The sequence below is a fragment of the Ictidomys tridecemlineatus genome, chromosome 10 (assembly GCF_052094955.1).
Source record: "Ictidomys tridecemlineatus isolate mIctTri1 chromosome 10, mIctTri1.hap1, whole genome shotgun sequence".
In the NCBI taxonomy this organism is placed as follows: Eukaryota; Metazoa; Chordata; class Mammalia; order Rodentia; family Sciuridae; genus Ictidomys; species Ictidomys tridecemlineatus.
In genome coordinates this window covers 93,306,561-93,332,397 of record NC_135486.1, presented here as the reverse complement: position 1 = coordinate 93,332,397, position 25,837 = coordinate 93,306,561, and the positions used below count along the sequence as shown (strand labels likewise).

At 33.8% G+C, this 25,837-nt stretch overlaps 1 protein-coding gene across 15 annotated transcripts in view; it reads right to left on the bottom strand.

The window, feature by feature from the left end:
• Znf438 (zinc finger protein 438) overlaps positions 1-25,837 on the bottom strand; it is a 168,329-nt gene that overhangs the window by 90,109 nt on the left and 52,383 nt on the right. For all 15 annotated transcript variants that reach the window (XM_005334293.5, XM_078023448.1, XM_040276845.2 and 12 more), the window contains 2 exons: positions 8,270-8,345; positions 1,119-1,211 (listed from right to left, as the gene is read on the bottom strand). The gene's annotated coding sequence lies outside the window, so the exon portion shown is untranslated. The remainder of the gene's footprint in view (positions 1-1,118; positions 1,212-8,269; positions 8,346-25,837) is intronic.

The following is a 25,837-nucleotide window of genomic DNA, read 5'->3' as shown; positions in this document are numbered from 1 at the left end:
TCCTATTTCCCTTGGAGAAAGCCTCTCCCACTCCATGAGATCCCAGTGAGGCTTAGAGTCACTGGTCAGTGTCCCTCTCCTATAGCAGACCAGGCTGGCCCACCAGTATATACCACTCCTAGGTCACACTGATTTTTCAAATGGCCACACAAGTGGTCAAACAGAGTCAATGCACATCTTCTTTGAGGCAGAGAGGTGGATATTTGGCCTGACAAGTTCTCTTTTGGTTGGAATTATTAAACCAGAAGAATGACAATCTTAAGTTGCTAGTGATCAGCCTACTGGCCATATGCCTCTGAAGAATGACAAATAAAGAAATCAGCCAAACTGAAAGAAGAATCCAGATGAGATCATTTGAGTTCCTGGCCATAACCATGCCTAAAGTCAGATGCACTTCTGGAAATCACAATTACATAAACAATTAAGTTCCCTTTGTTTTCATAAGCTGGTTTAAGCTGGCTTCCTTTCAGTGATGAAGGAGTCCTGATGGATACATCATTGAATCTAAATGTTCCAATTATTGATACTCAAACTACAAAATTCTACTCATTTACCAAAAATTAAATAGCTTAATTTCTTTTATTAAAATAAAATCACAAATCAAGAATTAACATACACATATATGTCCCTTCCACCATTTAAGTAAGATACTTTGACTTAATTTGATATTTGCATGTTTCTAAGGTAGCACTATCTTTGAGAATGAGATATATATGTTCTGTAGTACTACAAATCCAACAGCCAATCACCTACACAACAGCTTCCTTCCTGGTAGGTACTTCAAACATTCTAGCAGTTGCTTTAAATTTTTTCAGTGCTCTCATCTCAGTTTTTAATAAAGTTCAAGTTTGATTTTCTTACATCAAGTCTGTCAAAGAATAAAAGAATATACCTCAAAATAAAAGTATGATTTAAATTTTTTAAAAAAATTATTCAACCTCAATCTCTGAGCCAAAATTAGACATCAGAATTACTTAAACCTAAAGATTTTGGGGAAGCAGGTAGAGAGTAAGATCATGCTTCCAAAGAGACAAGTAGGAATGCTTAAGATATTGGTTCCATAGGCATTCTCCCTAGTGGAACTGCCTCATTATTATCTACAGGCCATTTGTACTCACCAACCCAATAGTTAGCGTCTATACTTCTGGGTTTAAAGTTCTCTCTTGGGACTTCAGTCAGCTTCAAGTGCACACAGGGGCCAGGCAGGTAATCTAAAAAAGGGAGCAGGCATTAATATTTAATATTTTTGACATATTGCAATAATTTGCATTAAAAATAACATTTTATTAAAATTCCAACCTCTCTCTCTGATTCTAAGTTTTGCTTCCATGCACTATTTATACCTACTACCTTTAGTGTATTCATATTTTCTTTCATTAGGCTATCCTTTTTTTTTTATTAGTTGCACATGAAAATACATTGATCTTGACATATACCTATTTTTTTGTGCACTGATACTCTATGTACACATTTATGTATGAATAAGTTAATAATAATGACAAAAATTTGGTTTACTGAGCATATAGTATGTGCCAGGCACTCTTCTAAGTGCTTTATATAAATATTAACTTATTTTGTCTTCAATGTAAACCTATGAATCAGGTGCCATTATCCTCATTTTACAGATGAAGACATTGAGGCTCTGAGAAATCAACTTGTCTAAAACCACAAAGCAAATAAGTTGTAAATTTGAATGTGGGCACTCTGATTAAAGGATCCCTGCTCTTAATTTTTCCTCTTTCCACAAAGACATATGTCATCTATTATGGGTTAAATTATATCCCCGTAAATGACATGAAGTACTAACCCTGGTACCTGTGAATGTGACCTCATTTGAAAGCAGTCTTTGCAAATGAAATCTAATCAAGATGGGATCATACCAGATTAGGCTGGGTCCTAATACAATTTGTCTGGTATCCTTCTAAGGAGAAAATTTGGACACTGCCAGACAGAATGGAAGACAATCATGAGAAGACAGGATCAGAGACTGGATTTATGCTGCCATATAGTAAGAAATGCCCGAGGCTTCCAGAAACTAGATGAGGCAGGATCCTCTCCTATTGGCCTCTGAGTGAGTTGGCCTTGCCAATTGATTTCAGATTTCTAGCCTCCAAAACTGTAAGAAAAAGTTCTGTTGTTTAAAGCCTCTCCACTTGTGGTACTTAGTTATGGCAGAGATGTAGAAAACTAATACCATCTCTCACTTATACTGAAATATGCCATGTCTTCAACCTGCTATTTGCAATTTTAACACAGATGGAAGTCTAAGTAAGATTTAGCTCTCCTCTTATTTCTACTAAAAGAAAAACAATAACGAGGGGTGGGACTGAGATAACCAAAAAGTACAATGTTTCAATCTAATATAAGCAGCTTCTATTCAGCACTAGCCGATAACTACCACATGGAAATACAGGACTAAAGTTGCCAGATCTTCTAGTTTGCATGAGAATCCAGCAGCGATGATTTTGTGCATTAAATTTTTTGACAAAGTTAGTTACTAATTAAAAATATTAATACTTAATGACTGGTATATTAAAAAATATTGTGCTGGTCAAACACATTTACAGACCAAATCTGGCCACTGGTTGAGGATTTTACAATCTCTACTTTGTCCATTTTCTTTGCTTTCTATGTCTACTTCCCTTGCATTTTATTTCACTTGGCCCTAACTGGAGCCATCCATCCACCAGATTTAGTAAGCAGCACAGCACTGGTATCAGAAACCATGTTGAAGTCAATACCTTAAGACCAGAAAACCCTCTATGCAATGTACTGATTCCAAGATGTACTGATGCAGGGGAGTCACATATACTTAAGAACCTAAGACTGCGTGGGTATACACTTGTGGATCCACATCTTAAGTTTTATTAAAACTGTTCCTCTGTTCTGTCAGCTGATAGCCAATGTCAAAGATTTTTGATTTGAGTAAGGGTTTTGTGTAACCCAAAGAAATGACCTATGACATCATTCATAGTATTGCCCTTACAATTTAATGAGTTCTTCCAAATCTTTATCTCTTACATATATACTTGAAGGAGTCACAAGTGGATTACAATAGCTCATAATTGTCATTCAATGTGCACCAATCTGTAATGTATAAGTTTTCAGAAACTGGGGGGATTTTTTTTTTTTTTGCCATATTTGGGATTGAATTCAGGTGTTCTACCATTGAGCAACATAGTCCCAGCTCATTTTTAAGACTTTTTATGATTCTGAGGCAGGATCTTACTAAATTTCCAAGTCTGGTCTCAAATATGTAATCCTCCTGCCTAAGCCTCCTAAGTATCTGGGATTGCAAGCACACACTACCAAGCCTGGCAATGGAAACATTTTTGAAAAGCAGTTTTGTGAAAACAGTTTTACAAAATGTGACTTTTTTCTTCAGGTTGTTCTAAAATCTCAGAAATATGGGGAAAAATGTTCTGAGAATGTTAACATCAATAAGTCACATTGCCTAACAATCCTCATTGGCAATGAGCATCTACTGGGGGTCAAACCTAGTTAATATAGCATAGAAACTAATGATTACTCCTGGCAAGTGAAAGGAAGAGTGCATACACTGCCAGGACACTCTCAGCTACACTGAGATATTAAATGGACAGTGATGAAGTTTGGCACACCACAGTGTTTGGGACTTGCAAAATTGATGAACATCATTTTTGGAAAATTTATAGCAATACTAAGAAATGAAAAACCACAAAGTCGGTCCAAGTCATCTCATTTAATGTTTGTTCTGTTTATTTGCTTGAATTAAGAATTTATCACACTTCCACTGGTTTTTATGTGTATAAAATCATACTGCATCTCACTAGCTTATTTTTCTCACAACAAGCCAAAATGGTCAGTAAAGTGAGTGTTAACTCTATGATGAAAAGAAACCTGATGCTCTGAAGCATTAAATAATTTGTTTCAGGGTTATTAGTGACGAGGGTGAGGCTTGTATTCAAATCTTCTCATTCTGCGTTCAATGATTTCTCCCACAAATAAAAGTCATGAAAACTTACAAGACTAGGCTCTTTCCACAGAAAGCCAGACCTAACTTTGGGCTCAGGTAAGTTTTTTAAACTTCTCTAAATCCCAATTTCCTCATTTGTGAAATGAAATTAGAATGACAAAATATATGTAAAGAATATGGTATAGAGTGAGCACTTGATTTTTATTTTAAATGTTAGTTGCCTTCTCTTTCCTCTCTTCTACCAAATCTATCAACTCTAAGCAAACCATCCATTCTCTGTTTAAACATTTGGGTGATGAGTGAAAACTACATATCTATTACAAAAGTAACTCAAAGGGTATAAAGATATTGATAAAACAATAATAAATTCATTGTTAAGGCAAAAAAGATCAAAGAAACTGTTGAATATATTATTACAGAATAACTGAGAAAGTAGTTATTTTAAAAAAATTCATGATGTTGAGTCTTTTTTAGAGGGAGGTGGGTCACGTCAAAACTTCAGGCTTTGAACTTATTCTCTGCTGTCTAATGAATATGGCTAATTATCTTCAAATAAAAAAATTCAAACACATCAAAGAGATACGAAATGTTTTTAACCTATGGTGTGGTTTGAGTTTGTACACCTTAGGAGCTATCATGTGCCACTTGGATCAGAAGCAAAAGAATTTCCAGGGTCATCTGGCTGATCAGTGCCGCAAAAGAACTGAAATTCTTGACTCCACTGAAGATTCCATTCTGCTGATTCAGTTATCCCTCTGGATCAGGAGGAGTTGGAGGCACTTACAGGTAGATAATAGCAGAGGATGGAACTAATGGGAGTCCACGGGCTGCTTGCTCTCTTTACAAAAGTGGGCAGAGAAAGAATTGTAAGCTTAGAATGTGGATTGGTGTTTTAGTCAGGGGCCTCACATAATCTGCCAACAGAAAACTAAGCAATCATCAAATTTAATACTAAAAATATTTAAATGCATAGGTTGATTGAGAACGTTTCTTCAAATTTCAACTTAATGCTAGGGAACTGTGAGCCAACAACTACCTTATATATGTGACTCTGATTCTTGGCACAATCCTGCAGGACTGGGGTTGTGTTACTGCATATATGGGAGGTTACTGATTGCTTTATAATGATCATGTTGAAGGTCATATTCCTCATACACATAACTTCACTTACTATTATGATTAGACATGTACCTGAGTAGACAATGATCTCTTTCCATTAATTGCAAAGTGGCTGAAATTACTGTTTAAGTTGCCAGGTCATAAGAGAAAAAAGATCAAATTAATAAGGGTGAAGTTGTATAATCAGTTTATAAAACAAATCATGCTGAGGTCAAGGCTGACATCACCAACTCCCACACATCTAACTATACTTAAAAATGTGACTCTTCTCTTTTTTCTCATAACCATTGTTCTACTTCAAGCTTTTCCTTATTTTTCTTCCATTCACATATAGTTGAGGAATCATTTATCTTGGCAAGGACCAAATTGATCATGTCACCCACCTCAGAAACCTCTAAAGGCTTCCTACTGCTTGAAGGACAGAGGCCCAACTCCTCAGCAGGGGATTCATAGCTCTCCTAAATTTGGCCCATCCTTCTAATTCAGGGGTTTTCAACCTTGGCTGAATATCAGAACCACTAGGGGAGCTTTAAAAATAAACAGGCTTATGCCCCATGCCCCAGAAATTCTATTTAATAGTTCTGGGGAAGATCCAGGGACTTGTAGCTTTAAAAATAGATGGATGACTGGTAGGTTCTGCCAGGGCTGAACCACTGATCTAATTTTCCCACTTATTATTTCACCCAATATGAACTAACTCTTGTGCTTCAGTCATTAATGACTGTTGTTTGTTTATGTCTTCAATCCTCTCTTCGTGCTGTTAATCCAACATGGAATAGCATTTCCTTTCTAGCTCTTTATTTATATCTTCACCATTCTTCTAAAACTAAGTGAAATACCACCACTATTTTTAGAACCATAGAGAATCTTAATGACACTGCAATTCTGATAATCCTCAGAGCATTTATTATCTTTCTGAAGTATTTTATGGCAATTAATAACATTGTTTTTCTATAAATATTTCTTTAATATTTTGCTCCTTGTATTTCAGGCCCCTGAGGGAAGGCAAACTTTTCACAACATCTTTTATTTCCACTTCCTAGCCCCTAGCATTAGCAGCAGCATTAAGCATAAAGCAGATACTCGGGGCTCAATACTTATGATGACTGAATAATTAAGTTCTCTGAAATTTATGAAGTGATTTTTTCTTGCAGCCTGACAACCTAAACTGTCAACCTCAAGGGTTGTTTATGCATACAGTGACATGTTTTGTCACTAGAGGCATCATTATACCCATGTAGAAAAGATAATCACTTGTTCACAAAAACTGATTTGATGTCAAATTTAGGGGTGATACTTATAAATGTATTTTTACTTATAGACAGAAGTTATTTTTTCACATTTATATACTTTCTATGTTTATATATTTTCTATGTATATGCAATCTGTTGTTTGTAGAAGAGCAGAAAGTGGTACGTAGTAAAAGAACTACTGATCTATCAAAACCTTACAAAAGACCCACCAAAGTGAAAGGCTAGCTGAAGCCCCATCCTAACTCACTATGGGGAAGTTCAGAAGAACAAGTGTTCTTTTCCTCTCAATTTAGATGACATAAAGGTATTAGTAAACTGTAGGTAAATGCAAATACTGAAAACTAAAAAGCTACTGGTGGAAGGGTATCTAATATGAATAACTACCGAAGCTCTGGCTCAGCAGGTTCATGTCCTGTTTCTAGTTCATGGGACACATACTTCTATATCCAGAATGAAACAAAACATCATTGTACATGGAGTCTACCTGTAATTGAAGTAACATTGGCACTTATGAGTTAAGCAGTCTTAGGAGAGTTGGCGGAGAATCAAACCAATATTTATAGTACTGTTTTTGTGGAAAAATGCTTTCTGCATTCTAAACAATAGAATTAAGATATGAACTTCTGGAATACAGCTTATTCTTAGGTTGGGGAATGACTGTATCTTATTAAGGGCAGCCAGGAGTGGATTACAAGAATGAAAATTGGCATTAACATGGATAGTACATATCTATAGGATGAAAGAGGGCATGATGGGAAGAAAGCCAAACACATTCTTAATTTTTTAAGCAAATATTTACTGAGCACCATTAAAGGCTATCCTGAGTACTGTGAGAGACAAAATTCATCAGACATGATCTTTTACTTTATACAGCCTTACAACCTAGGACGGGAGCTATGACAGACACAAATAAAGCTGCTGTTAATAGTGATAAAAACAAAACAATAGATGCAGTCAGCAGAAAGATGGAAAGAGTTAGTATTTCTAACTGGAGTAACCTAAGAAGACTTCATGGAGAGATTTGTAGAAGAGTTTAAGATGCAAAGGAAATAGTGAAAGCAGAAAATCATAGGTAGGAAAAATAGAACAATTTAAGGACAAAGAAGGACATGTGAGTTTAGAGAATAGGAGATTCCAGTTGGCTCAACTGAGGAATGTTTCAGGAGCATGGTAGGGGGCTTTGAATACCAGGAAAAGGAACTGAATTATTAAAGTGATTCTATATGAATATTTATGCAGAATACAAGATGGAGGAAGAGAATGAATACAGAAAGACCAGGAAGAGATGATTTTAAAAGTTGAGGTTGGTTAAGATAATCTTTCAAGCGAAGTTTTTGACCAAATAAACATTTAAGGTTCATGTGCTAGCTGGTTAATAAATTACTTCCTTTTACAATAATGTAGAAATCATTAAGAAAAACTGTATGAAAACTTAAAAAATAAAAACCAAAATATTAGCTTCAAAAGAAAAACCATTTTAAAAGCACCGTTTAGCATATGGACATAAGACTTTATGACTAGAACTTGCTACAAATACAAGAATAATTGAGGTGGCAGTCTCCCTTTAAAAATAATACAATGTGTTTAAACATTATATTTTTAAAAAGCATATAAAATGTAATATGAAATTGTTATTCCACTATTGTCAAACACCACTTATTCAATATACAAGATCACTATAAGATATTCCATCAAATTTTATTATTAAGGAAGCATCAAAGGTAGTAGACTTAATTGTTTGTTTTTAAATCTTTTCTCTTTTTAAAACAATTTTTTTAATTGCAGATGAACACAACACCTTTGTTTATTTACTTTTATGTGGTGCTGAGGATAGAACCCAGTATATCACACATGTAGGCAAGCGCTCTACTGCTGAGCTACAACCCAATCCCTTGTTTTTAAAATCTTGAGCTACTGCTAAGATATATGTGAGCCAACTTACTTGAGTGATTTGATTTAGCAAATGTCTTCCAACTTCAAAACTTCAGTATTACATGACACACAGCATTCATCTTTATCTGAAAACAAATGAAATGGAAATAATGAAATTAAAAGAAACAAATTAGATGATTACACCTGAAAGACCATAAAAGAATTATATGAAGTACCTTAAAACATATTACTTATACTATGCATAATTTAAAAACCTAAAATAAAAATCTTGAGCTGTGCTCAGAGACTTCTAAAATAGAAGATACAATATTCCCCTTCACATATTTTATGTCAATCTCCTAAAAATTGGGGGAAAATATTATTAGATATTTAAGCCTGATTTAAACTGAATTATTTAAAATTTAGCCAATATTTGAGCCCCCCTCAGTATTACAGTCAGCAAAAAGATACTAAAGTAAGGGAGAGACAGCTCCTATTCTCAAGCAACTCATAAACCTCCAGAGAAGACTAATATGAATAACTCCAAATCAAAACAGACTTAGTGCTATAAATGATACAAGGCACTATGGAACTTTGGAGAGAGTTTATTACTACAGGAAAAATGTGGGAAGGCTCTGCATTCTGGACTGAATATCAACAGAGAGACTGTTAAAAGACAGATAAGGACTAGAATTTTGAGTTGAAGCCAAGTCATATTGTAGAAGGTTAAATACTAGATTCAGCACATGTGGCTTCAGTAGAGGGCTGGAGATGGAGCTTGACGAGAGACTGCTTGTCCAGCGTGCACAAAGCCCTGGGAATAATCCCCAGTACCACACCAAAAAAGCACATTCAGTAGAAAATACATTCAATTTTGTATTTTAAACATATGGCTTTTGTTTTAGAGTATGAGTTACTGTGAGAAGACTCAACAGGCAGTGGATTCAAGGCTTACATACAAGTCAAACTACATACTGCATATGAGGTACACATAGACATTTATTTTACTACAGGCAGTGTGATCTTTTGCTACTGCAATGGTCAAGATAAAAACAAAATATAATTTAAAAAAAGGACAACTGTCGCAATGAAATTAAGTGTTGAAAATCCACTGAAAAAGTGCTTCAAAGTGAGAACCAGAATAACCATCCAATCAATTATGCAAAACTTAGAACTGGAACAATCAACAACCTACAGTTATACTGTTAGGAACACAGACTGTCTTCAGCTATAATGGATCTTTCTTTTATGCGTTGTTTGTATCAATCACAGTCTTAGGAAATCAACCAATCCAACGACTCATTTCATTTCTGATATCCTATCCTAGAATTTCAGAGACCACCTATAATAAAGAAAAATACTACACTCATTTCCTCTCTTTGAGATTCCACTTCAGAATCAACTGTATGGTATCTCTGACTGCATTAACTCAATGCAATAGTTTGGTTATCTCCTAAATGATCTATTTATTTGAGGAGGGGCCTGCCACAAAAGATTGATAGCAATCAGTGAAGTCATAAAAGAACAAAAGAAAGGAATGCACTGTCCTGCCTCTTTAGGGAAGAAAGACCAAGAAAAACTTACCACATATTGGTAAACTTAGAAAGATTTTTCTAAAAGGCAGTAAAGGAGAATAAAAATTCTATTAGTTGGGAGATTTAAAAGTGGGGAAGAGAGAAGTGGAATTATAACTAATTAAGTTTGCTCTTCTAAGAAGTCCAGTATAGTCTGAAAATAAAGCTGAAGAAAATGAACTTAAGTTTTAGTTGTTATTATTGGGTTTTTTAAATTCATTTTTAATGCTAGTAAATGGAAAAAATGGAAAGGAAGAGTGATATATATGGGGCAAAATCAAGAAAAGACAAGAACTCTTCTAGTTCATGTTAAAGAGGAGAAAGTTTTTTACCATTAGAATGAAAGCAAAAGAAGGAAGATTGATAAAAATTTTGTGTATTAGGGAATAAAGCTGAAGAATCTCAGATCCAATGGCAAAGCCATCTATGGAGGGAGAGAGTGGAAGGCAGAAAGAGGGAATGAAAGGGAAGACAGACTAAGGAACATTATAAGAATGAAGGAATATTTGAATTTGAGAGAAGAACAGTTTAGTTGTCAGAGAAAAGGAGAAAATAAAAGAAGGGTTTTCGGTATTTAAAATTTTAGAATGACTTTGGTTGATAATGAAGTTTAAAAAGTCAGTTCTGCTGGTGGCATATGCCTGGAATCTTAGCAATTCAGGAGGATGAGGCAGAAAGACTGCAAGTTTGACCCAAGCCTTGGCAACTTAGTGAGCCCTGAAGCAACTTAGTAAAATTCTGTCCCAAAATAAAAACAAAAAAGACTAGGGATATGACTCAATCCCTGGTACCAACAATAAAAACAAGAAAGTTTTTAGCATTAGAAACTCAAATTCATGAATTTAGAGAAATATTTTAATCACATGGTGTGGAGTATAGGTGATCATAGTACTGACATCACTGAGGAAGTTGGAGCTGTATCTTCGAAGTCAACCAATAAAAGGAATTAGGAAGAAGAGGCAGTAATGGAAGATTTATAAGACAAGGAACTGATAAATAAAGGAGGCACACAGATTCCTAAGTGGACCCTGGGAACAAAGGAGCACATCAACCCTCCTTTAAAATCTAGAATTTTGTGGAGAACAGGAAAATGGTGGAGTAGAGAAGTGTGCTGACCAAGCTGCTCCATGGCATGAGACCAAGAAAGTAGATGAGTAACTTCTCAGTGAAGTGAGTGAAAGAGAGTCTTTATTGGGATTTAACTCTGTACTCTCAGAATAGCTTGGGGACTCAGATGTTTAGGTCTAATAAAATAAAAGAAGAGAAGCCACCACCAGTGCTGGCAGCTGCTAGACCTGATCCACTGTGGAGAAAGGGAACAGGGGGACTAAGAAAACCTGCATCTAAGATCGCACCACGGCACTATGGTGTATCTTGGTACATAGAAATCAGAGATTAAGGACACTGCCTGACTGATCCAGAGGGTGGAAAACATGCCACACATGATGACTGTGGCATGTCCCTACCATGCTACAGTGGTGGGCGGCTGTGGGAGTCTGGACCTGTGTGCTTGAGCTAGGTCCCCAAACCATACCTGGTAGATGCCCACCACACAGCTCATAGTGTGCCTAGGAAACCAGAGAAATTCAGGCATGGAGAGTGTTTGATGCAGGAGAATACAGGTGGCAGAGAGGGCGAAAGACTGGCTCTCTACCTCACATGTGGAACCCAGGGGAGACTCCTGGGGTGCAGTATCTCAGTGGCAGTTGCAAGGCCCTGTAAGTGCGCAAAATCTTCACACCAATCGCCATTCAAGAAAGCACCTGGGGCTTTCAGGAGCTGTGCCTAGGGGATCTTGACAGCAACCTTACCCTGATAGTGGGGCAGACAACACTCTCCAACCTGTGCCACCTCACACTGTGGAGAAGGGAAACTCGGAATTTTTGAACTCTAACTGGCAGCTTGATGAGCTACACAAAAGGAGGAAGGTCTTGGCAAGGGCCACTACTCTTGCGTGAGCTAAACACCTCAAAACAAACAAACAAAAAACCCCAGAAAGAAAGAGTTACTTTTCATGACTGACTTTTGGGGGCTAGGGTTTTTGATTAGTATTTTTTTTTGTATTGTTTTTCACTTGTCTATTTTTACTGGTTCTCTTTCTTTTCTTTTGCTAACAGAAAAATTCTATTGTTCTCTCTCTCAGTCTTCCTTTAAATTTTTATTTCTGCTTTCTCTCAAATCCTTCTCAATATCAAGGATCATGTAGACAACAACACAATAATATTGGGTAACACACCTCCCTAATCACTGGATAGATCTTCCAATCAAAAAATAATGAAGTTACAGAACTAAAAAAAATACAATTAACAATCTAGATTTATCAGACATAAATATAATATTTCATCCATAAATGACCACATACACTTTCTGCTCATCAGCACAAATTAAGATCATTTTCTTAAATAGATCATATCTAAAGCCACAAAGCAACTCTTAACAAATAAAAAAAAAATAGAGATAATACCACTTGCATTCTATCAGATAATAACGGAATGAAATTAGAAGTCAACGATAAGATAAAAAAAATAGAAGCTACTCTAACACCTGGAGAATAAATGATACACTATTAAATGATGAATGCAAAGCAGAAGAAATCAAGGGTAAAATTTTAAAAAAACACTTAAGAGATAAATGAGAATAGTGATGCAATATATCAAAATCTCTGGCACACTATGAGGGCAGTTCTAAGAGGAAAATTCATAGCATTAAGCCCATTCATTTAAAAGAATAGAAAGATACCAACTAAATAATCTAACATTAAATTTCATGGCCCTAGAAAAAGAAGAACAAATCAACAGCAAAAGCACAATGCAGGAATAATTAAAATCAGAGCCAAAAATCAATGAAAAAAAAAATCAATGAAACAAAAAGTTGATTCTTTGGAAAAATAAATAAGATTGATAAACCCTTAGCTAAGCTAACCAAAATAAAGAGGGAAAACTCAAATTATTATTAAAATTTGTGATGAAAAAGGAAATATCACCACAGACACTACTGAAATACCCAGGATAATCAAATTATTTTGAAAACTTAAACTCCAATAAATTAGAAAATCTTGAAGACGTTGACAAATTTCTAGAGACATATGACCTACCCAAACTGAACCAGGAGGACACAGAAAAATTATACAGATTGATTTCAAGTAATGAAATTGAAGATCTTTTCAAAAGCCTACCAACAAAGAAAAGCCCAGGTCCTGATGGATTCTCAGCCATGTTCTACCAGACTTTTAAAGAAGAACTAATACCAATCCTTCTCAAATTATTCCATGAAATAGAAAAGGAGGAAAACCTTTCAAAGTCATTCTATGAAGCTAGTACTACCCTGTACCAAAACCAGACAAAGACTCATCAAGGAAAAAAAACTTTAGACCAATATCCCTGATGAATATAGATGCAAAAATTCTACATAAAACACAAGCATGTCACATACAAAATCTGCATTAAAAACACAATGCACCATGATCACATGAGTTTCATCTAAGCAATGTAAGGTGAGTTCAACATACAGTAATGAATAAATACAATTCACCACATAAATAGACTTAAAAACAAGAATCACATGATTATCTCAATAGATGCAGAAAAAGCATATGACAAAATATAGCATCCATTCATGTTTAAAACAATAGAAAAATAAGCGACAGTAGGAACATACCTCAACATTGTAAAAGCTATATGACAAACCTAAGTCCAACATCATTAGAATGATGTTAAATACTGGAACAAGACAGGGATACCCTCTATCACCACTTCCATTCAGCACTATCCTTGAAACACTAGTCAGAGAAATTAGCCAATAGAAAGAAATTAAAGGGATATAAATAAGAAAAGAAGAGCTCAAACTATCTGTTTGCCATGGACATGATTCTATATTTAGAAGACCAAAATAACTCCACCAGAAAACTTCTAGAACTTAAAAATGAATTCAGCAAAGTAGCAGAATACAAAATTAATACCCATAAGTCAATTGTATTCCCATATACAGATAATGAATCAGCTGAAAGAGAAATTAAGAAAACTATCCATTCACAATAGACAAAAAAGAAATAAAATACTTCGGAATAAATCTAACAAAAGAGGTGAAAGACTTCTACAATGAAAACTACAGTACACTAAAGAAAGAAACTGAAGAAGATCTTAGAAGATAGAAAAATCTCCCATGTTCTTGGAAAGGCAGAATTAATATTGTGAAAATGGCCCTACTACCAAAAGTGCTATACAAAATTAATGCAATTCCTAATAAAATTCCAATGATTTCTTTATAGAAATAGAAAAAGCAGTGGAATTCATTTGGAAAAAATAAGAGGCCCAAAATAACTAAAGCACTCCTTAAGGAGAAAAGTGAAGCAGGAAGCATCACAGTAGCAGAACTTAAATTATACTACAGAGCTATAGTAACAAAACAGGATGGTATTGGCACCAAAACAATCATGAAGATAAATGGAATAGAAGAACAGAGACAAATCTACATAAATTATCGAATATTTGACAAAGGAGCCAAAATCATACACTGGAGAGAAGACAGCCTCTCAACAAATGGTGCTAGGAAAACTGGATATCATATGTTCGAATGAACTTCACCCTTATCTCTCACCCTGCATGGCATTCAACTCAAAGAGGATCAAAGACCTGTGTTATAGAATGAGAAACCTTGCACATACTAGAGAAAATGTAGGCCCAACACTCTAACATGTAGGCTTAGGGACCAACTTTCTCAACAAGACTCCTAAAGTGAAAGAAGTAAAATAAAAAAATCAATAAAAGGGATGTTATTAAGGTAAAAACTTCACAGCAAAGAAAATAATCAAGAATGTGAACAGAAAGCCTACAGAATGGGAGACAATCTTGTCACCCGCATCTCAGATAAGGCATTAATTTCCAGAACATACAAAAAACTCAAAAAGTGTAACATTAAAAAAAGATAATTCAATCAATAAATGGTCAAAGGAACCAAACATATACTTCTCAAAAGAAGAAATATGAATAGTCAACAGATACATGAAAAAATGTTCAACATCTCTAGAAATTAGAGAAATGCAAATAAAACTAAACTTGAGATTCCATTTCACTCCAGTCAGAATGGCAACTATCAAGACACAAGTAAAATTAAATGTTGATGAGGATGTGGGGAACGGGGTACAGTCAAACATTGTTAGAGGGACTAAAAATTAATTGAACTACTCTGGAAACCAATACGGAGATTCCTCAAAAAATTAGGAATGGGGGCTAGGGTTATAGCTCAATGGTAGAGTACTTGCCTTGCATGTGGTGAGGCCCTGGGTTCAATCACCAGCACCACACACAAAAAAATAATTAAATAAAAATAAAGATATCATGTCTATCTACAACTAAACAAACAAACAAACAAACAAACAAAACCACCTAGGAATGGAACCATCATTTGACCCAGTTATCCTATGTGAAACAGCCACATCATTGTTTATATCAGTTAATTCACAATAGCTAAGCTTAGCTAAGCTATGGAACCAACCTAGATGCCTATCAACAGATGAATGGATAGATAATTTATGGAAATAAATTTATACACAACAGAATATTACTCAGTCATTATGACATCCTTTTTTTTTAGCTTTTTGAAAAGATTAGATCACTGCAGCATTTTAAAACTCTGTTTTTCTAAGTACTATATTAACTATGATCCAAAGGTTTGCTACTGACTCAATACAAAATGTTGTTAATTTGTGTTACAAGTAGTTACTTATGAATTGTTTAAAAGCATGTTGTTTATTCTGAAGAAAATTGGCCATTTTACAGTTATCTGTTATTCATTTTGAGTTTAATTCCACTATGGAACATCTACCATAGGATTTCAACCCTTTGAAATTTATTAAGTCTTGCTTTTTGGCCCAGCATTTTTTTTTTTAATTTGGGTAAAAATTCCACATCCGCCTGAAAAATGAGCATTATGCAGTTGTTGGAAGTAATGTTCTATAGAGCAATGTTCCAGGTGGTGCACACTCATAATCCCAGTGGCTTGGGGGGCTGAGACAGTAGGTTCTCGAGTTCAAAGCCAGCCTCAGCAATGATAAGGTGCTAAGCAACTCAGTGAGACCCTGTCTCTAAATAAAATACAAAATAGGGCTGAGTTCAATCCCTGGTTATCTACCACCTCTGCCAAAAATAAATAAATAAATAAAAGCAATGGTTCAAGTTGGTTAATAGTATTATTAAACTATAGTGCAATCTTCCTATTTTTCTTTTAAATTGCTTATTTTAAACATGGCGGGGGAAAAACGTTGATGAATTTTGTTAAATTGGTGATGAATCTGTCCATTTTTCCTGTTTGTTGTCAATTTTAGCTTTCTATATTTTGAAGTTATGTTATAAGGAACAAAAATATTTAGGATTTTGTTTCCTATTGAACTGACCTTTTTATCATTACAAAATCAACTTTTATTTCTTATTGTACATCTTGCCTTAAAGCCTACACCGATATTAATTAACATATCAGATTCTTTTAGTGTTTGCACAGTATACCTTTTCTTGTCTGTCCATATCCTGTTCTAGACATCTTATGTAAACTATAAACAGCTGGTCTTTGAGTTTAGTCTGAGAACATTTTTGTAAATTGGCACTTAGCCTATTTACATGTAATTAATCACTGATATTTACCATCACTGGCTTTCTACTCAACTGTTCTTTTGTCTTATTTTAACCCCCTCTTTTTAAATTAATTAACTTATTATTCCTTTTTTTCTCTTGTTACTTTAAAAAACATTTCTGTAATTTTTAAGCTATTATCTGACAGATTTTAAATAAACTTCTTTGACTTATTACAGCTGATTTTTACCACTGCAGGAGCAAGATAAAATTATCAATTTGGCCATTTGTACCTATCTGCCTTTGTTCTGCTGTTTTGATATATTTTGTTTCTGTTATACTCCATATAAAGTACTTATTATTTTGACTTGAGGGAATAAGTAATTTTATATTTACTTACATATTTATGTTTTCTGATATCTTTATCCCCGCCCCCAAGGTTCTACCTTCCACACAGGATCATTTTTCTTCAGCCTAAATTATTGTACTATGGCCCTCCTTGTGACAATCTCTTACCTGTTGTCTAAAAACACATTTTCCTCATTAAAAAATATTTTGAGTACAGAGTTTCACATTGGCAGTATTCTTCCTTTATGTATTTAAAAAGTAAGGATCTCATACTAGCATTTCAATCAATAGTTATTAATCCTTTGAAAACAGTGTTTCCTTTGATTGTTTTAAGATTTTCTCTTTTTCTATCTGGTTTTCATAAGTTTCATTATTTTGAAAGTTAAGGTAAGACAATATCTCATTGTAATTTTGAAATGCATTTGCCTGATGGCTAGTGATATTAAGCATTTTTCATATATTCGTTGGTCATTTGTATTTCTTCTTTTGAGAAGTGTTTATTCAGATCATTTGCCATTTTTTTTTAAAATCAGACTTTTTGTTGTTCAGTTCTAGAAGTGGTTTTCTTCATCCTAATCTTACTTGGGGCTCACATAATTTCTTGAATATCTAACTTGATATCTTTCATCAGTTTGGAAAATTTTTGGTTGGGATCATTTCAAACTTTTGCTTCATTCTCTTATCCTAAGACTCAAATGACTACGTGTAATTATATATCCTATACTTTCAGCTAGAATAGGTTAGGTGAAATGACTCAGTCAATTTATGTTTCTTTCAGTATTTTGTTATTTTCATCATTTTTAGATGAGCGCTTTAGCTTGCATATGTTTCTAATGAATTGTCCTTGAGTTTGCTTGTTCTATTTAATTTTTACTGCTCACTTTGCCACTAAATCAAATCAAATCTTATTTTCAAATACTACACATTTCAACACCAGAATATCCACTTATTTTTATATGATCCCAACTTTCTGTTGAAATCCTTTATCTTTGCTTCTATTTCTTTAACCCCTTTATTTTCTTTGATGTGTTTATAACAATTAAAAAATCTGTTTGGTAAGGCTAACAGATTTTGGTAATAAAATCCATCTAATTTTGGATCTGTTTTTGTTGTCTCCTCTTTGGACACATTTTTCTCTAATTTTACACATCATATAGTTTATCTTTTTTAAACAATCAATCAACTGTGTAACTGACATCTAAAGGTCATATTGCCTAAAGACATATTGGTCAATAACAGACTACATTTATGATGGTGATCCCATATGATTATAATGGAGCTAAAAAATTCCTATTGCCTGGTGACATCATAGCTGTCATGATGTCATAGTATAATGCATAACATTTTTTGTGGTGACGCAAGTGTATGTAGTGGTTCTACATACACTTAGTATGTAGATAAAATAAGTTTAATAATAAAATAAAATAAGTTTAATAACAATTTTTTAAAAACCTAACTATAAGACAGCCTCTTCCTCCAGAAGAAGTCATAGTTATTACAGAAGATGATGGCTCCATGAGTGTTACTGCCCTTGATGACCTTTCAATGGGATAAGACATGGCAGTACAGAATGGTAATACTGATGATACTGACCCAGTATAGACCTAGGCTAATGGGGCTGGCATGGTTTGGTTTTCTTTAAGAATATGGTAATTAAAAAAGTTTTATTCTGATTAACATGTATTCATTGTACTTATTAATGGGGTTCTGTGTGATATATCATACATGCATATAGATCAAATCCAGCCTCCCTTTAAGCACCCTCTTGCTACTTCCCTAATCTTTAGTAATCATTATTCTACATTAAAATTAGCCTTTTTAAAAAATATTTTTTAGTTGTTAATAGATCTTTATTTTTTTATTTCTCTATAGTGATGCTGAGAATTGAACCCAATGCCTCACACATACCAGGCAAGTGCACTATCACTGAGCCACAGCCACAGTCCCTCAAATTAACCTTTAAGAAAAAATTTCCACATGAGAACAAGCAGTACTTGTCTTTTTGTGTCTGCTTTGCTTTACTTAACATAATGTCCTCTAGTTTCATCCATTTTTCCGCAAATGACAGGATCTCATTCTTTTTATGTCTGAATAGTAATCCATTGTATATCTATACTACATTTTCTTTATCCATTCATCTGTTTATGGGCACCTTGCTTGATACCTTATCTTAGCCACTGTGAATAAACATGGTAATGCAGATATCTCTGAGGTATACTGAGTTCATTTCCTTTGGATATGCATCCAGAGGTGGGACAGCAGGATCATATGACATATCTTTTTTCACTTTTTTGAGGCCATATTGTTCTTCATAATGTCTGTACTAATGTACATTCCCACAAATAGTGTATCAGAGTTCTTTTTATTTCACATCCTTACTGGCATTTTCTTTTCTTTTTTTTTTTTTGATAACTGCATTCTAACTAGGGTAAGATAATATCTAACTATAGTTTTTGAAATGCATTTGCCTAATGGCTAATTATATTAAACATTTTTCATGTATTTGTTGGTCATTTTTATTTCTTCTTTTGAGAAGTGTTTATTCAGATCATTTGCCATATTTTAAATTAGACCTTTTGTTGTTAAGTTCTTGAGTTCCTCATATATTTTGTATTAATCCTTAGATCAATATTTGGCAAATATTTTACCCCATTCTGTAGATTATTTATTCACTATACTGATTGTCTCCTTTCTGTGCATAAGATTTTTAGTTTCATGTTAATCCAATTTGCCTATTTTTACTTTTATTTTCTGTGTTTTGGGGGGTCATATCCAAAAAAAAAAAAAATCACTGCCTATCCCAATGTCTTGAAATGTTTTCCCTATGTTTTCTTTTTGTAGTTTCAGAATTTGAGGTGTTGAATTTAGATCTTCAATTCATTTTGAATTGATGGTTGTAGTTAGGGGACAGAGGTCGTATTTCAATCTTCTGCATGTGGATATTTTTAGTATCATCTATTGAAGAGGATGTCCCTTTTCCAATGTATGTTTTAGGAGTCTCTGTTGAGAGTCACTTGGCTACAGTTGTATGGGTTTACTTCTGAGATCTCTATTTTGTTCCACTGATCTATGTGCCTCATTTTATTTCATATGATAACAATTATAGGACTGAGGTTTTCTCCCAGTGAAGTCCCATGCTTCCCTCTATGAGACAGGAGGGTGGGGAGCTGATGACCTCAATCCAACTAGTCTAATATAAAATACCTAAAAGGTAAGAATGATTGTTTATTTCGGCTCCACTTTACTCCCACCCCATGAAGCCTGTCTCATAAGACCTACAAGAAGCCACTTCAACATTCTGGCCTCCTAAACTTCCCCAAGACTCAGCAAACCACCCTTGGGGGAAACTAGCTGTGTGTCTGATGACTCTCTCTAAGTTCTAGTCACCCTGCTAGACTTGTGATCATAAAAACTCTAATAGTTTTTCTTTCCTTTTGTAGAGTCACACTTTCATTGTAAGCTTGACCCTCCAACAGTACTCACACTGAGCAGATTTCTCAAGAAAAAGATGACTGCTACAGCTTCAGCTTGTATAGACTCTTCTTTTTCTGAAATCTCAATCTATTTCTCTGCTTTCATGGCTGTCTGCATTAACAATATGATTGTGGTCTATTTTAAAACTGACACAAATATTACACCACTTTTCCCATTGAGAAGTAGACATATACATCCCTCTCCTTCCTTGAATCTTAGTGACCTCTGTTCCCCTTCAACCAATAAACACACACACATGCACATGTGCACTTATGCACACAAATATACATAATGAATAATATCTGATAACAGTTTTTGGATCTAGGCCTTAAGACAGTAATTGCTTTAACTTTATACCCTGGAATACACTGAAGCACTGAACTGCCATTGAAAAGGGTAAACTAACTAGATCTGCTGAAAAAGATTTTTGGTTTCATCAATTTTTAATGTCTATTTTACAAATTGCCTTTTTATTGCTTTCTATTTATTTTACTACTAATTTTGGGTTTGTTTTACTTTTATTTCTTCTAGCTTAAGATGAAAGCTTAGAAAATTTATTTTAGATTTCTCCTTTTCTACTTTAAAGCCATATATTTTCCTCTAAACACCATTTCAGCCGTACTCCACACATATGTTCACATTTTCATTCAGTTTACATATATTTTCTATTTTTTTCTGCTGAGTTCTCTCTTATCCATGGTTTATTTTAAATTGTTTAATTTCCACATTTAAGGGAGATTTCTAGATATTCTATTGCTATTGATCACTAAGTCAATTTAGATATGGTAACAGCACATATTCTGTGTAATCTTAATTCTTTAAAATCTACTGAAACTTGTCTTCTGATCTAGCATGACTTACTTTGATGAATAGTCCATATGTACTTGAAAAGGATATATATTCTGTTACTGAGGAAAATGTTCCATAACTGTCAAATAAGTCCAATTAGTTAAAAATATAATTCTAAATTTCTATTTTTTATTGATGTTCTGCCTACTCATTCTATCAACTGCTGAGCTACAAGTGTTGAAATATGTAACTATCATGACAGATTTATCAATTTCTCCTTCATGGTCTGTCAGCTTTTGTTTTAAATATTTTAAAGCTGTTACTGGGTTCACAGATATTTAGGATCAGGTCTTTTTGATTACCTGATTCTTTTCTGAAATATCTCTCAATATTGCTAGTAATGCTCCCATCTACATCCTACTTTGTTGGGTGTTAATACAGCTTACTGCTAATTCCTTAATGTATGCAAGATATAGCTTTCTCTATTCTTTTACTTGTAACCTATGTGCTTATATTTGATAAGGATTTCATGCAGAATATACACTTATGCCACTTATTTGTTTTTTTCACTTTGCATGGCTTCAAATACCTGAGTTTAACATTGGTCTGAAAATACAAACAGAAAATTACAGAGGTAAGCAATTCCTAACTTTTAAATAGTACACTGTACTAAGTAGCAACATGAAATCTTTTGCAGTCCCATTCCATCCCACCTGGGATATGGATCTTTCTTTTTTTTACTCTATCTATGCTACATATACTACCTGCTCAACAGCCACTTAGTAGCTGTCTTGGTTATCAGATTAACTGTCATGGTATTGCAGTATTTGTGTTTAACCATTATCTTAATAATGACCCCAAAGTGCATGAGTAGTGCTAGCAATTTTATTATAGTATACTGCTATAATGTTCTATTTTATTATTGATTATTGTTATTTATATGGTTAGGTCTGAATTAACCATCTTGTCATTTTTGTATGTGTCCCAATCTCTTCTTGTTTCGTCGTATTTGGAACTGAATACTTTTTAGCATTGTATCTCCATTACCAGCTTATTTAACATAATTGTATGTTTCGTAGTGTAATGGGTTGCTTCAGTGTTTAAAACATACACCTTTAATATCACAATGCTTCAACAAATATTGTACCATTTCACATACAACATAAGGACTTTATAATAGAATTTATCTATTTTCTCTTTTCTGTCCTTTGTTCTATACAATCCTTTATGTATTTAATCATATTAACAGATCTTTCAAAAATTCAGGGAACAAACTTTTAAGAGCTTATTTGTAGTCCCTCAATTCTACTTCACTGATCTATATCCTTACCCTTAAGTCAATGCCATGTTGTCTTGATTACTCTCACTAAAAATTTTGAAATTGGGAAGTTCAATTTTGTTCTTCTATCCATTTTTTTAAAATTTTATTTGATCCTATTTTATTATGTGCACTTATGAATACCGCCTTAAATCTTTTCTTAGACAAGACAGATATAAATATAAAAATTAAATAAGCTATATAGTCAAGATATATTCAAAATAACATAATCATCTTAAGATTTGAAAGTTACAACCATTAATGTATGTCCCTAGGAATGACTATGAACTTAAATCTACCTATTTCCGAAGTCCACATCAACAAACATTTACTGAAAGCCTACCAGATACCCAGCAGTGTGCAAGGTTAGATACTGATAATACAGAAACCTTTCTCCTCATTTAGCATATAAATAGAAAATGACTATACTAAAGCAACAACAGAACATGTACAAGAATACAATGGTAACAAAGACAAGGGATATTAATTTTATCTAATCATATTTCTCTTCCTTTAAAGCTTGTTTTAGAAAAAAGTTTACAAATTTTGGTATTTTCTAAACAAAGTAAGTTTAAAAATACCCAAGGCTAGTCCTTACAAAATCTTGGATAAGCAGTCCTTTTATAAAATAGGGCTTCTCTTAATGAATTTTAAGACTTTTCACTTGTTTTTTGTTTTTAAGGTTACAAAAGGAATTTAGACCAATGGGGAAAACACACAAAACAAGTATTTATGGTAAAAAGGGAAAGTTGCATTTTATCTCTAACCCACCCTTTTTTTTTTTTACCCCCAAAGTAACTTCCATTATGCTTAGCTAACTCATTATTTAGAGCAACCTAAAGTAACAGAACCAAAATAATATGTTGTGCGTTTGTGTGTGTATATGCGTGTGCACATGTGGTATGAAACTTCATAGTGACAATTCTTGAAATTAGTTCTACGGGAGATTTTAATAAGTGTGCTTAAAAAGGAAAGAAAGGAAGAAAGAAAGGAAGTCTAAAGGAAGATGGACTATTTCCAAGTTCAAATAAATTTGGGAAATATTAGGTTAACTAAAATATCAATATGTACTATGACTGCTCTCACCTTTTCAAAAAGTAACTGGCTACTAAGCCCAATCACTGATTTAACTAGTAATATCTTAAAAAGCTATAGATCTTTACAAAATTACTCTGTGAGAAGCCAATTAGTTATAGTTTCTCCTCCATTGTCATGCTGGTAGCAATTCATATACTCAAACACACACAGAAATTCAGAACACAAACAGGGCCACATAAAATTTGTCACTGGCCAAGACTAAAAGAATAGTTAGTATAGTTCCTCAAGATTTTTGTCTTTCTAATGTTAGAAAAACTGGCTTCATTTTTGTACTATATTATTATTTTTCCTTTGGCTGTGTAATAAAAGAATAAAATGAGAGACAAAATTTTATTCTAAATACACTAGTGTGTTTTTAAAATTAAATACTACTAAAGGGTTTCTATAAATTCTATAAAAATTTTAATCTATAAAACCAAAGACTAGGATTAAAATAATCTGTGATATTAGTATAATAATTGCTTTATTATAAAAAATCTTTAAGAGGTTAATAAAAACCTGCTGTGAAATTTATTTTATCTATAGTGCCTCCAGACGCCTAGATATGTTCAAATAATAGTGAATCTGGAAACAACTTTTTATATGTTAGAATTCAAATCAAGATATAACTCAGCAGTGAATACCATTAAACTTTTCAATAAGATTGGATGAAGATTGTGAAGTCATGAATGATAGAGCTCTTCAACATACTTATTTCTATTTTTCTTCAGAAATTTTAATTAGGAGGAAAATTCAGGGGCATCTCATGTGGAAGTGATCTTATGGTAGCTGTTATGGCTTCTAAGGGGAAGTTAAAATTCTACTTCAGGAAAATATAAGTGTATACTCTCCACACACATTTAGGTTTTGCTGTTGTTTCTATTGCTGCTGGGAACAAGAGGTGTAAGAACTGTCCCCCTTATTTACAAATGTCACCCTCCTCACTCCTTATATCCAAACACCAACTATTTATTTAACATCCTATGCAAGTTTCCCCCACAAATTGTACTCCACTCTAACTCAATTCAAAATCATTCTTCCCTTCCCTAAACTATCTGCTTCTGGTTCATGTCTCTCACTTAGCATGCAATCATATTTAGTATACTTTAAGTTATTGTTTGACATGACTAGTTTACATATCCTGATCACTGAGACATCTGGGAAACTTTAGATGACACGAATAAGATTATACACATCCCTGGAGAGCCCACAAATCCAGGAACGATGCTGCTTACATCAGCATTCTGTTTTGCTTTTTAGTGCTCTACCTAGTAAAGTTAATCCTTAGAAAAATATAAGTATTTTTCTACTATGAAAACAATAAATTTGTTTATTAGTTTTAGGAAATGTTGATATATTATCTATGACTAAAGTAACTGATGACTACACATCATTTTTTTTCTATGAGAGAGCAAGAAAATGAGGTATAGACCACCTTAGGACTTGGGCACAGAAGATTATGAAGGAACTAACTGTTTAATGACAACGAGATTTGGAGCAGTACCTATCATTAGAGGCTAACAGAAAGGTATAGGTAACATATTCAGACATGCACCACCCAATCATGCACATATGGAATAATAAAAAAGTCTACAGAACGAATTTGGCACTATCATTCATTCATTCAGCAAACCTTTACTGAATGTCTACTATATCAACATGCTCTATGCTATTCTGGAAAACTAAACATGAATGAGAACTATCAACCAGTAATGTTGGCTCTCTAAAGATTCAAAACAGAAGAAATTTAGAAATTTATCTATCTACCTTCACATTAACTGTATTACATTTGGTTAAAGTACATTAAAATTTTTTTCTCTATTACTTAGAGCAATACAAATAGTTTATTTTCCCCAAGCACCAGCAAACTTAAATTAATCTAGAAACTCCTTCAAAGAGAGAGTTTCATTTCTGGCCCCACAACTCTAGGTTCCCAAGTTGCTAAGGACAAAGAAGTGTTACAGCACAATGAGTCAATGTACATCTAGAACTGTGTCTAAACACAAGCTCACTACCTGAGATCAGGGTAGTGTTAGCATAGGTACTTTCTGTCCCTCTCAACTGATAAATAGCTGCTAACACATTCTTAGCTTCACAGCGTAATATTTTCTTCTAAAACTTAAGTGGAAAAGGCAAAAATAGAAACTATTTGCCAACCACAAAAATGTATGTATTTTAAATTGTGGAATCAAAATGAACTGTTATATAATTTCAAAACCAGAGAAGTCAGAAATAAGTATCTTCACTATGCTAAACTATAACCTTCTAAATTGACAACAAAAGAACAAGAAATGTTGCAGTTTCTACAACAGCTTGATATCTAAAGCAACTAAAAATAATATACTGACTAAGTAGGCTCAAAGCGAGATGGCAGTGTCAAAATTTAGTCTTTTAGAATCAAAACCCACTTCCCAAGCATATCTTTAGAAGGAAGCATTCTTCCTGAAAATCCTGAAAAAAATCAACAGTGTATAAATCAATCAGAAATGTACTAA